The sequence below is a fragment of the Uranotaenia lowii genome, chromosome 3 (assembly GCF_029784155.1).
Source record: "Uranotaenia lowii strain MFRU-FL chromosome 3, ASM2978415v1, whole genome shotgun sequence".
NCBI lineage: Eukaryota > Metazoa > Arthropoda > Insecta > Diptera > Culicidae > Uranotaenia > Uranotaenia lowii.
In genome coordinates, this window is record NC_073693.1 from 69,030,594 (window position 1) to 69,046,581 (window position 15,988).

A 15,988-nucleotide genomic window follows, 5' to 3' on the forward strand; every position below is an offset into this window, starting at 1 on the left:
TATCATTTTTATCATTCTTATAACTTTTACCATTTTTATCATTTTTATCTTTTCTACAATTTTCATCATTTTATCTTTTTAATCATTTTTGTTATTTTATAATTTTTATCATTATTATCATTTTCTTCATTTTGTCATTTCTATCATTTTCATAATTTTTATAATTTTTATCATTTCTATAATTTGTATCACTTTTATCATTTTTAACATTTTTTTCATTTTTATCATTTTTAATCATTTTTAATAATTTTTTTCATTTTTTAAATCATTTTTATCATTTTTATCATTTTTATCAATTTTATCATTTTCAATTCATTTTTATCATTTTTATCATTTTTATCAATTTTATCATTTTCAAATATTTTTATCATTTTTATCATTTTTATCATTTCTATAATTTTTATCATTTTTATCATTTTTATCATTTTTATCATTTTTATCATTTTTATCATTTTTATCATTTTTACCATTTTTATCATTTTTATCATTTTTATCATTTTTATCATTTTTATCATTTTTATCATTTTTATCATTTTTATCATTTTTATCATTTTTATCATTTTTATCATTTTTATCATTTTTATCATTTTTATCATTTTTATCATTTTTATCATTTTTATCATTTTTATCATTTTTATCATTTTTATCATTTTTATCATTTTTATCATTTTTATTATTTATATCATTTTTATCATTTTTATCATTTTTATCATTTTTATCATTTTTTATCATTTTTATCATTTTTAGTATTTTTATAATTTTTATCATTTCGATCACTTTATTAATTTTTCAATTTTCATTTTTTTATCATTTTATCATTTTTACTTTTTTGGTTCATTTTTATCATTATTACAATCTTCATAATTTTAATCATTTTTTTCTTTTTTTTATTTTCGTTTTTTTATCATTTTTATAATTTTAATAATTTTAATGATTTTTATAATTTTTATTAATTTTATAATTCTTATCATTTTTATCATTTTTATCATTTTTATCATTTTTATCATTTTTATCATTTTTATCATTTTTATCATTTTTATCATTTTTATCATTTTTATCATTTTTATCATTTTTATCAATTTTATCATTTTTATCATTTTCATCATTTTTATCATTTTTATCTTTTTTATCATTTTTATCATTTTTATCATTTTTATCACTTTATCATTTTTAACATTTTTATCATTTTTATAATTTTTATCATTTTTATCATTTTTATCATTTTTATCATTTTTACCATTTTTACCATTTTTATCATTTTTATCATTTTTATCATTTTTATCATTTTTATCATTTTTATCATTTTTATCATTTTTATCATTTTTATCATTTTTATCATTTTTATCATTTTTATCATTTTTATCATTTTTATCATTTTTATCATTTTTCTCATTTTTTTCACTTTTATTGTTTTTATCATTTTTATATTTTTTATCATTTTTGTCATTTTTATCATTTTCATCATTTTTATCATTTTCGTCATTTATATCATTTTTATCATTTTTATCATTTTTATCATTTTTATCATTTAAATCATTTTTATAATTTTTATCATTTTTATAATTTTTTTCATTTTTATCATTTTTATCATTTTTTTTTATTTTTATCATTTTTATCATTTCAATCATTTTTATCATTTTATTTTTTTTATCATTTTTACCATTTTGAATCATTTTTCTCATTTTTATCATTTTTATCACTTTTATCTCTTTATCATTTTTATCATTTTTATCATTTTTTTTATTTTTATTATTTTTATTATTTTTATCATTTTAATTCAATTTAAATTGTTTTTTCATTTTCATCATTTTCATCTTTTTATCATTTTTATCATTTTTACCATTTTTATCATTTTTATCATTTTTATCATTTTTATCATTTTTATCATTTTTATCATTTTTATCATTTTTATCATTTTTATCATTTTTATCATTTTTATCATTTTTATCATTTTTATCATTTTTATCATTTTTATCATTTTTATCATTTTTATCATTTTTATCATTTTTATCATTTTTATCATTTTTATCATTTTTATCATTTTTATCATTTTTATCATTTTTATCATTTTTATCATTTTTATCATTTTTATCATTTTTATCATTTTTATCATTTTTATCATTTTTATCATTTTTATCATTTTTATCATTTTTATCATTTTTATCATTTTTATCATTTTTATCATTTTTATCATTTTTATCATTTTTATATTTTTTATCATTTTTGTCATTTTTTTCATTTTCATCATTTTTATCATTTTAATCATTTATATCATTTTTAACATTTTTATCATTTTTATCATTTAAATCATTTTTAGAATTTTTATCATTTTTTTTTAATTTTTTTCATTTTTATCATTTTTATCATTTTTTTTTTATTTTTATCATTTTTATCATTTCAATCATCTTTATCATTTTATTTTTTTATCATTTTTACTATTTTGAATCATTTTTCTCATTTTTATCATTTTTAATCACTTTTATCTCTTTATCATTTTTATCATTTTTATAATTTTTTTTTTATTTTTATTATTTTTATTATTTTTATCATTTTAATTCATTTTAAATTGTTTTTTCATTTTCATCATTTTCATCTTTTTATCATTTTTACCATTTTAACCATTTTATCATTTTTATCATTTTTATCTTTTTTATCATTTTTATCATTTTTATCATTTTTATCATTTTTATCATTTTTATCATTTTTATCATTTTTATCATTTTTATCATTTTTATCATTTTTATCATTTTTATCATTTTTATCATTTTTATCATTTTTATCATTTTTATCATTTTTATCATTTTTATCATTTTTATCATTTTTATCATTTTTATCATTTTTATCATTTTTATCATTTTTATCATTTTTATCATTTTTATCATTTTTATCATTTTTATCATTTTTATCATTTTTATCATTTTTATCATTTTTATCATTTTTATCATTTTTATCATTTTTATCATTTTTATCATTTTTATCATTTTTATCATTTTTATCAATTTTATCATTTTTATCATTTTCATCATTTTTATCATTTTTATCTTTTTCATCATTTTTATCATTTTTATCATTTTTATCATTTTTATCATTTTTATCATTTTTATCATTTTTATCATTTTTATCATTTTTATCATTTTTATCATTTTTATCATTTTTATCATTTTTATCATTTTTGTTATTTATATCATTTTTTTCGTTTTTATCATTTTTATCATTTTTATCATTTTTATCATTTTTATCATTTTTATCATTTTTTATCATTTTTATCATTTTTATTATTTATATCATTTTTTTCATTTTTATCATTTTTATCATTTTTATCATTTCTATCATTTTTTATCATTTTTTATCATTTTTATCATTCTTATAACTTTTATCATTTTTATCATTTTTATCTTTTCTACAATTTTCATCATTTTATCTTTTTAATCATTTTTTGTTATTTTATAATTTTTATCATTATTATCATTTTCTTCATTTTGTCATTTCTATCATTTTCATAATTTTTATAATTTTTATCATTTCTATAATTTGTATCACTTTTATCATTTTTAACATTTTTTTCATTTTTATTATTTTTAATCATTTTTAATAATTTTTTTCATTTTTCAAATCATTTTTCTCATTTTTATCATTTATATCAATTCCATTTTTTATCATTTTTATCTTCTCAATTTTTTTTATCATTTTTATCATTTTTATCATTTTTATCATTTTTATCATTTTTATCATTTTTATCATTTTTATCATTTTTATCATTTTTATCATTTTTATCATTTTTATCATTTTTATCATTTTTATCATTTTTATCATTTTTATCATTTTTATCATTTTTATCATTTTTATCATTTTTATCATTTTTATCATTTCTATCATTTTTATCATTTTTATCATTTTTATCATTTTTATCATTTTTATCATTTTTATCATTTTTATCATTTTTATCATTTTTATCATTTTTATCATTTTTATCATTTTTATCATTTTTATCATTTTTATCATTTTTATCATTTTTATCATTTTTATCATTTTTATCATTTTTATCATTTTTATCATTTTTATCATTTTTATCATTTTTATCATTTTTATCATTTTTATCATTTTTATCAATTTTATCATTTTTATCATTTTCATCATTTTTATCATTTTTATCTTTTTTATCATTTTTATCATTTTTATCATTTTTATCATTTTTATCATTTTTATCATTTTTATCATTTTTATCATTTTTATCATTTTTATCATTTTTATCATTTTTATCATTTTTATCATTTTTATCATTTTTATCATTTTTATCATTTTTATCATTTTTATCATTTTTATCATTTTTATCAATTTTATCATTTTCAATTCATTTTTATCATTTTTATCATTTTTATCAATTTTATCATTTTTATCATTTCTATAATTTTTATCATTTTTATCATTTTTATCATTTTTATCATTTTTACCATTTTTATCATTTTTATCATTTTTATTATTTTTATCATTTTTATCATTTTAATTCAATTTAAATTGTTTTTTCATTTTCAACATTTTCATCTTTTTATCATTTTTATCATTTTTACCATTTTTATCATTTTTATCATTTTTATCATTTTTATCATTTTTATCATTTTTATCATTTTTATCATTTTTATCATTTTTATCATTTTTTTTATTTTTATTATTTTTATTATTTTTATCATTTTAATTCAATTCAAATTGTTTTTTCATTTTCAACATTTTCATCTTTTTATCATTTTTATCATTTTTATCATTTTTATCATTTTTATCATTTTTATCATTTTTATCATTTTTATCATTTTTATCATTTTTATCATTTTTATCATTTTTATCATTTTTATCATTTTTATCATTTTTATCATTTTTATCATTTTTATCATTTTTATCATTTTTATCATTTTTATCATTTTTATCATTTTTATCATTTTTATCATTTTTATCATTTTTATCATTTTTATCATTTTTATCATTTTTATCATTTTTATCATTTTTATCATTTTTATCATTTTTATCATTTTTATCATTTTTATCATTTCTATCATTTTTATCATTTTTATCATTTTTATCATTTTTATCATTTTTATCATTTTTATCATTTTTATCATTTTTATCATTTTTATCATTTTTATCATTTTTATCATTTTTATCATTTTTATCATTTTTATCATTTTTATCATTTTTATCATTTTTATCATTTTTATCATTTTTATCATTTTTATCATTTTTATCATTTTTATCATTTTTATCATTTTTATCATTTTTATCATTTTTATCATTTTTATCAATTTTATCATTTTTATCATTTTCATCATTTTTATCATTTTTATCTTTTTTATCATTTTTATCATTTTTATCATTTTTATCATTTTTATCATTTTTATCATTTTTATCATTTTTATCATTTTTATCATTTTTATCATTTTTATCATTTTTATCATTTTTATCATTTTTATCATTTTTATCATTTTTATCATTTTTATCATTTTTATCATTTTTATCATTTTTATCATTTTTATCAATTTTATCATTTTTATCATTTTCATCATTTTTATCATTTTTATCTTTTTTACCATTTTTATCATTTTTATCATTTTTATCATTTTTATCATTTTTATCATTTTTATCATTTTTATCATTTTTATCATTTTTATCATTTTTATCATTTTTATCATTTTTATCATTTTTATCATTTTTATTATTTATATCATGTTTTTCATTTTTATCATTTTTATCATTTTTATCATTTTTATCATTTTCATAATTTTTATCATTTTTTATCATTTTTATCATTTTTATTATTTATTTCATTTTTTTCATTTTTATCATTTTTATCATTTTTATCATTTCTATCATTTTTTATCATTTTTTATCATTTTTTATCATTTTTATCATTCTTATAACTTTTACCATTTTTATCATTTTTATCTTTTCTACAATTTTCATCATTTTATCTTTTTAATCATTTTTGTTATTTTATAATTTTTATCATTATTATCATTTTCTTCATTTTGTCATTTCTATCATTTTCATAATTTTTATAATTTTTATCATTTCTATAATTTGTATCACTTTTATCATTTTTAACATTTTTTTTCATTTTTATCATTTTTAATCATTTTTAATAATTTTTTTCATTTTTTAAATCATTTTTATCATTTTTATCATTTTTATCAATTTTATCATTTTCAATTCATTTTTATCATTTTTATCATTTTTATCAATTTTATCATTTTCAAATATTTTTATCATTTTTATCATTTTTATCATTTCTATAATTTTTATCATTTTTATCATTTTTATCATTTTTATCATTTTTATCATTTTTATCATTTTTATCATTTTTACCATTTTTATCATTTTTATCATTTTTATCATTTTTATCATTTTTATCATTTTTATCATTTTTATCATTTTTATCATTTTTATCATTTTTATCATTTTTATCATTTTTATCATTTTTATCATTTTTATCATTTTTATCATTTTTATCATTTTTATCATTTTTATCATTTTTATCATTTTTATCATTTTTATCATTTTTATTATTTATATCATTTTTATCATTTTTATCATTTTTATCATTTTTATCATTTTTTATCATTTTTATCATTTTTAGTATTTTTATAATTTTTATCATTTCGATCACTTTATTAATTTTTCAATTTTCATTTTTTTATCATTTTATCATTTTTACTTTTTTGGTTCATTTTTATCATTATTACAATCTTCATAATTTTAATCATTTTTTTCTTTTTTTTATTTTCGTTTTTTTATCATTTTTATAATTTTAATAATTTTAATGATTTTTATAATTTTTATTAATTTTATAATTCTTATCATTTTTATCATTTTTATCATTTTTATCATTTTTATCATTTTTATCATTTTTATCATTTTTATCATTTTTATCATTTTTATCATTTTTATCATTTTTATCATTTTTATCAATTTTATCATTTTTATCATTTTCATCATTTTTATCTTTTTTATCATTTTTATCATTTTTATCATTTTTATCACTTTATCATTTTTAACATTTTTATCATTTTTATAATTTTTATCATTTTTATCATTTTTATCATTTTTATCATTTTTACCATTTTTACCATTTTTATCATTTTTATCATTTTTATCATTTTTATCATTTTTATCATTTTTATCATTTTTATCATTTTTATCATTTTTATCATTTTTATCATTTTTATCATTTTTATCATTTTTATCATTTTTATCATTTTTATCATTTTTCTCATTTTTTTCACTTTTATTGTTTTTATCATTTTTATATTTTTTATCATTTTTGTCATTTTTATCATTTTCATCATTTTTATCATTTTCGTCATTTATATCATTTTTATCATTTTTATCATTTTTATCATTTTTATCATTTAAATCATTTTTATAATTTTTATCATTTTTATAATTTTTTTCATTTTTATCATTTTTATCATTTTTTTTTATTTTTATCATTTTTATCATTTCAATCATTTTTATCATTTTATTTTTTTTATCATTTTTACCATTTTGAATCATTTTTCTCATTTTTATCATTTTTATCACTTTTATCTCTTTATCATTTTTATCATTTTTATCATTTTTTTTATTTTTATTATTTTTATTATTTTTATCATTTTAATTCAATTTAAATTGTTTTTTCATTTTCATCATTTTCATCTTTTTATCATTTTTATCATTTTTACCATTTTTATCATTTTTATCATTTTTATCATTTTTATCATTTTTATCATTTTTATCATTTTTATCATTTTTATCATTTTTATCATTTTTATCATTTTTATCATTTTTATCATTTTTATCATTTTTATCATTTTTAACATTTTTATCATTTTTATCATTTTTATCATTTTTATCATTTTTATCATTTTTATCATTTTTATCATTTTTATCATTTTTATCATTTTTATCATTTTTATCGTTTTTATCGTTTTTATCATTTTTATCATTTTTATCATTTTTATCATTTTTATCATTTTTATCATTTTTATCATTTTTATCATTTTTATCATTTTTATCATTTTTATCATTTTTATCATTTTTATCATTTTTATCATTTTTATCATTTTTATCATTTTTATCATTTTTATCATTTTTATCATTTTTATCATTTTTATCATTTTTATCATTTTTATCATTTTTATCATTTTTATCATTTTTATATTTTTTATCATTTTTGTCATTTTTTTCATTTTCATCATTTTTATCATTTTAATCATTTATATCATTTTTAACATTTTTATCATTTTTATCATTTAAATCATTTTTAGAATTTTTATCATTTTTTTTAATTTTTTTCATTTTTATCATTTTTATCATTTTTTTTTTATTTTTATCATTTTTATCATTTCAATCATCTTTATCATTTTATTTTTTTATCATTTTTACTATTTTGAATCATTTTTCTCATTTTTATCATTTTTAATCACTTTTATCTCTTTATCATTTTTATCATTTTTATAATTTTTTTTTTATTTTTATTATTTTTATTATTTTTATCATTTTAATTCATTTTAAATAGTTTTTTCATTTTCATCATTTTCATCTTTTTATCATTTTTACCATTTTAACCATTTTATCATTTTTATCATTTTTATCTTTTTTATCATTTTTATCATTTTTATCATTTTTATCATTTTTATCATTTTTATCATTTTTATCATTTTTATCATTTTTATCATTTTTATCATTTTCATCATTTTTATCATTTTTATCATTTTTATCATTTTTATCATTTTTATCATTTTTATCATTTTTATCATTTTTATCATTTTTATCATTTTTATCATTTTTATCATTTTTATCATTTTTATCATTTTTATCATTTTTATCATTTTTATCATTTTTATCATTTTTATCATTTTTATCATTTTTATCATTTTTATCATTTTTATCATTTTTATCATTTTTATCATTTTTATCATTTTTATCATTTTTATCATTTTTATCATTTTTATCAATTTTATCATTTTTATCATTTTCATCATTTTTATCATTTTTATCTTTTTCATCATTTTTATCATTTTTATCATTTTTATCATTTTTATCATTTTTATCATTTTTATCATTTTTATCATTTTTATCATTTTTATCATTTTTATCATTTTTATCATTTTTATCATTTTTATCATTTTTGTTATTTATATCATTTTTTTCGTTTTTATCATTTTTATCATTTTTATCATTTTTATCATTTTTATCATTTTTATCATTTTTTATCATTTTTATCATTTTTATTATTTATATCATTTTTTTCATTTTTATCATTTTTATCATTTTTATCATTTCTATCATTTTTTATCATTTTTTATCATTTTTATCATTCTTATAACTTTTATCATTTTTATCATTTTTATCTTTTCTACAATTTTCATCATTTTATCTTTTTAATCATTTTTTGTTATTTTATAATTTTTATCATTATTATCATTTTCTTCATTTTGTCATTTCTATCATTTTCATAATTTTTATAATTTTTATCATTTCTATAATTTGTATCACTTTTATCATTTTTAACATTTTTTTCATTTTTATTATTTTTAATCATTTTTAATAATTTTTTTCATTTTTCAAATCATTTTTCTCATTTTTATCATTTATATCAATTCCATTTTTTATCATTTTTATCTTCTCAATTTTTTTTATCATTTTTATCATTTTTATCATTTTTATCATTTTTATCATTTTTATCATTTTTATCATTTTTATCATTTTTATCATTTTTATCATTTTTATCATTTTTATCATTTTTATCATTTTTATCATTTTTATCATTTTTATCATTTTTATCATTTTTATCATTTTTATCATTTTTATCATTTTTATCATTTTTATCATTTTTATCATTTTTATCATTTTTATCATTTTTATCATTTTTATCATTTTTACCATTTTTATCATTTTTATCATTTTTATCATTTTAATCATTTTTATCATTTTTATCATTTTTATCATTTTTATCATTTTTATCATTTTTATCATTTGTATCATTTTTATCATTTTTATCATTTTTATCATTTTTATCATTTTTATCATTTTTATCATTTTTATCAATTTTATCATTTTTATCATTTTCATCATTTTTATCATTTTTATCTTTTTCATCATTTTTATCATTTTTATCATTTTTATCATTTTTATCATTTTTATCATTTTTATCATTTTTATCATTTTTATCATTTTTATCATTTTTATCATTTTTATCATTTTTATCATTTTTATCATTTTTATCATTTTTATCATTTTTATTATTTATATCATTTTTTTCGTTTTTATCATTTTTATCATTTTTATCATTTTTATCATTTTTATCATTTTTATCATTTTTTATCATTTTTATCATTTTTATTATTTATATCATTTTTTTCATTTTTATCATTTTTATCATTTTTATCATTTCTATCATTTTTTATCATTTTTTATCATTTTTATCATTCTTATAACTTTTATCATTTTTATCATTTTTATCTTTTCTACAATTTTCATCATTTTATCTTTTCAATCATTTTTTGTTATTTAATAATTTTTATCATTATTATCATTTTCTTTATTTTGTCATTTCTATCATTTTCATAATTTTTATAATTTTTATCATTTCTATAATTTGTATCACTTTTATCATTTTTAACATTTTTTTCATTTTTATTATTTTTAATCATTTTTAATAATTTTTTTCATTTTTCAAATCATTTTTCTCATTTTTATCATTTATATCAATTCCATTTTTTATCATTTTTATCTTCTCAATTTTTTTTTATCATTTTTATCATTTTTATCATTTTTATCATTTTTATCATTTTTATCATTTTTATCATTTTTATCATTTTTATCATTTTTATCATTTTTATCATTTTTATCATTTTTATCATTTTTATCATTTTTATCATTTTTATCATTTTTATCATTTTTATCATTTTTATCATTTTTATCATTTTTATCATTTTTACCATTTTAATTATTTTTATCAATTTATGTATTTATGTCATTTTTTATCATTTTTAACGGTCGGGTTATTTTTTTCAAGTTTATCCTTTTGTCAATTTTGTCAAATTCGTCAAATTGGTATTTTGTTTATTTTACCATTTTCAGATTTTGTCCAATTTTTTCAATTTTGTAAATTTATTTTATTTTTTTCAATTTTGCCCATTGGGTCATGTTTGTTTATTTCTTAACTGAGAGATTTATGAACATTTTACAATCGAGTAAATTATACAATATGCCAGAAGAATCTTCGATATGTATATGTTTCGATTATAGTCGTTTTACCATCTTTATGGCATTCGCGATTTTATCAACGTTACAGTTGGCGGATCGTTATTGAAAAACTTATCCGGTACAACTGTGTTCGATGTTTACTCTTGGGCTCGAACTCGCGGACATCGCCTCAGGAGACAACAGACTTGCCAACTGAGCTATATCACAAGCCTAGAATCTTCGATGTTTTGTTATTAAGGAAAAATGTAAACAAAAAGGTGAAAATTTTCAATGAAATCAAAATTTATTTTGCTATGGTTGTTTCCTTCAGAAATCCCTTAAAAAAAGTTCATAAAATTTTTATGCATTCTTCTAGAATTTGAAACATTTTTTGAAAAAAAAAAAAATATTGAAAACAGCTACGCGGTACATTGGGTTTCAAAAACTGGTGTTTTCCTTGCCATTGAAAAAAAATTTGATCGATTTGTTTGGAATTAACGGAGTGTTTGAACTGTTTATAGTACCTACTGGATGAAGACAAAAAATAATTTGGATTTTCATAGATTGGTTGAAGTGTCGAAAGAAAATTCACTTCTGACATGTCTGCTTTTATTGAAGAACAGTTGGCACATTTTTCGCAAATTTTTGAAAAAAAAATATATGTTTTTCCGTCGGTGTGTCTTGATTCAGATTCAATAGGTACCGATAAAGGTATGCCTAAGATCTTTTAATAATCTCCCCAATCAAAACTTTTCATTTTTTGTTTATCGGAAACGACTGAATGTTATCTTTTCCCTTGCGGAATTCCAACGTTTCAATCCGTTTTGGATCTTTTTCAGGGACTGGAAACGTATTTTCACTAAACATTTCGTCGCTAACAAATGTATGAAATTTACCCAAAAAGTTTCGTTTTCTTGTTGAGGTCGGTTGGCTGGTCGTGTGAAGCTTTCTTTTAATCTGTTATGTTTCGGAACTAAAATAATAGTGTTTTGTTAAAATAAAAGTGTAGTGTTTAACTTACTGTGAATATTTTTTCATGGATAAAATCCGTTTGCCTGGTGTTTTTGAGATAATTTTTCCTCAGCATCGAGTGAAAAGTGTAAACTGTCCATATTTCGATGCTGAGAAAAAATTATCCCAAAAACACCAGAAAACAGACAGGTATCTCTAACAACTGAACGCACTGTCCTCATTGATGACAGAATTTTCATTCCAAATTACCATCAGCACTCCAAGCACCAATCAGGCTTCAGGCCCAGGTTAAGCAGGTGTGGACAGACCAGAGCCCATCAGAGCCGATTACTTTTTGCTCCACCCTGTGATTTTGCACTCTTTTTTCCTCTTTTTCGCACTCTGCAAATCGGGTTCATCCCTAATGAAATGATACTTTGACAGAAAGCAAAGAGAACACACAGAGGAAAAAAAATGGCGAAAGCAACAAGACCTCAGGGACACCTCGGCAACAATCTCGGCAGGATGATGGAGGCACATCGAAAATTAGCGAACGAACCTGGCTGGAAGGGTGGTAATTTTTTTTTGTCGCTCCCACTTTCGGACGTCTTTTTCACTTACTCTTTTTCGTCCTGGATGTGCGCCTAACTAAGCGAACCGAAAGCAATGGCCTCGTTCGACTCTGGACCATGGAATCTCGGAACGTCTCGCTATAATCCAGAACTTATTCTACGAGATTGGAACGAGGACGACCAGCCCGAACCAAAAAAAAAACACTTGGTCGTTAATATAAATTACCATTAGGATGATTGCGAGATCGTTTGCGCCTTGATGATCATTATTAGTCTAAATTGATGACCGCAAGGACTGACCCCTCTCTATAATCTTCCGGGGTGAAGGAGGCCACATTACCGGACCCTGGAATGTCCTGCTTCTCCAATGGATAAATGGTCAAACAGGGCTAAACGACTGGGTAACACTTTCAGATAATTTATTAAAAAGGAAATTGCTTTGTTCCAGCATCAAGCGGCCAAGAGTGTATGGATGAGTGGGCGGAAAACAGATTAAAACCTTTTTTTTTCACTTTTCACTACCTTTAACGATTTAGTATAAGGTGGACGATTTCATTGATTCAGCTGCTTAGTTTAATTTATAATATTGAGAACAGGTTATGTTACGGGTATGTTATGTTTGTAAATGTAACCTTTAAGGGTTGAATAAGTCGAGAGCGATTAAATCCCAGAAAAAACCAAAATATTTATATGTAACCAAACGAATTGATCATAAAATGCTACAATATACAAAAACAGACCCAACTTGGCCAATATTCGAAGTTTTGGTATCGTGCGGCTCTCGAGTTATGCAAGCATGTGTCTTTTCTTTGAGAGACCCCCTCTTCCATTCTTGTTAGGGAGAGGGGTCTCAAACAATAATAGGAACCTTCTCCGGCCTCTAATACCCCCACATACCAAATTTCACTTAAATTGGTTCAGTAGTTTCCGAGTCTATAAGGGTATATACGGACAATAGTATTGGCGAAAAATTGGCCTCAGCCATAACCTCAAATATTGATTAGCTGGTGGCCTCACCAGTGATGCTAGGAGTGTTTCTAGAATCAGTGTTTGCTTGTTTTAAACTCATAATATTTTTGAATTGATTAAAGTGTTTAACTATCAACAGCTGAACGTTTGAATTCATTACGGGTCGTCCCTAAATGGATGAAGATAAGCCATCTTTTGCAAACGTATTTTCAAGGTGAATTCAAAACATCTGAAATATATTTTCATGTACTGCTTGGTAGATTAAAAAAGAGTTGTTTCCAACTTCTTCTTCCACATTATTCGCTACATAATTTAAGTGTGCGATACAGACAGTTGTTATTTCGTTCAGATAAATGATGCGTTGAATTTCATATTCGAATAGAAATCTACGGGAAAGTTGCAAATTCTCAGTACTCATGAAAAGATTTTTCAATAACAATGCAATTAAAAAAATAAAATCATTATCCAAATATCAATGCACTTGGCACCCCTGAACACCCAAAAAAACCAAAACACGAACACAGATGGTTGCTTTTCCACAGGGCGAATTTGTCGATATTAGTACCGGGAAATCGTGAATATCGTGCGCCCTTCTAAAAAATCAAGTCTGTTTTCCCATGGTTTGAGGTTAGAGCTGAGGCCTCCTGCTAAGATGGTGTTCGTGTAGAACTGTCAATATATCCTAATAGGGAACAGACAGACAGACAGACAAAATTCCAATTTCACATATCTATATATATAAAAATGAATGTGTGTCTGTCTGTCTGTTCCCTATAGACTCGGAAACTACTGAACCGATCATCGTGAAACTTGGCATCTGGGGGTTATTGGGGCCGGAGATGGTTTCTATAACAGTTACAAACCGCTCCGACTTAAAGAAGGGGGGAGGGGCTCCCATAAATTTTTTGTTTTTATTCCCAAGAACCAAAAGTCATGGCACCCAATTTGCAAACAATTTTCGTTTCCTTTGGCGGGGTTATTTCCACCATCACCATGGGCCGGGCATTAGAAGCAACCATCCAGATTTCACGTGTACTGGATAGCAAATCAAAGCTTGCTAAGCATTAAAATATTTAAAGGGGAAATTTTGGCGGATGTTTTTTTTCCTTCTACTATTAAAAGCACATAGCACCGGTACGAGATATTTGAATGCAATAATGAGCCTACATGTTGGATTGAAAAATACTTTAAACCTGTTAGGAACATATTGACTAAAATTGTAGTGTCTTTCAAAGTACTCTTTACCGCTGCTGGGGGGCTTTGAGGGTCTACAAAAACAAACAGTGAACTGAACAGTGAACAACGAATTGACTTCTTCTGATGAATGGCTATTTATTTATTATTACTTAATCAACAGATCATATATTGATCCAATTTTTTTTTGTTTTGATTATAGTCATTTTACCATCTTTGTGGCATTCGCGACTTTATCAACGATGCAGTTGGCGGACAGTTATTGAGAAACTTATCCGGTACAACTGGGTTCAATGTTTACTCTTGAGCTCGAACTCGCGGACATCCGCTCATGAAGCAACTGACTTGCCAACTGAGCTATATCACAAGCCCTATATTGATCCAAATGATATTTAAAAATTAAGAGACTAACTACAAATACAAATCTACACTGAACTTAGAACACTAAGAATTCTTCTTTGGAATACAACCTTCGAAACGTCAAAATCAAAATGCTCTGAGAAGCGGTTAAAAGTCTTGATGACGCCAATTATTGCAGAGTTGGCCCCGTAATTGTTTAGTATCACAGGAACGAAGAGCTGAAGATCCCGATTCCTCAAACCACGAGGTCGGACGCTAAGTGGAAGAACTTCCAAAAGTGCGGGTGAGTCGATTCTTGATGAAAGTAGATCAGCGACGAAAGAAGCACGAGTAGCGGTCCTGCGGGCTTGCAGCGTGTCGATGTCGATCAGGCGGCAGCGGCTTTCATAGCTGGGAAGTCGAAAAGGGTCTTGCCAGTTTAAGTGTCGAAGGGCATACCTCAAAAAACGTCGTTGGATGACTTCGATGCGATCAGAATTGTTTTGATAATATGGGCACCAAACCACAGAAGCATATTCGAGGATCGATCGAACCAGACTGCAGTAAAGACTCTTCAGGCAGTAGATGTCCTTCAAGTCCTTCGTCAAGCGGAAAAGAAGACCCAGGCTTCTGGAGGCTTTGTCAACGATATAGTTGGTGTGATTCTCAAAATCCAGCCGCGCATCGAGGGTCACACCAAGATCTTTCACGTGTTGAGCTCGAGAGATTGCATCGTTTCCAAGGAAATA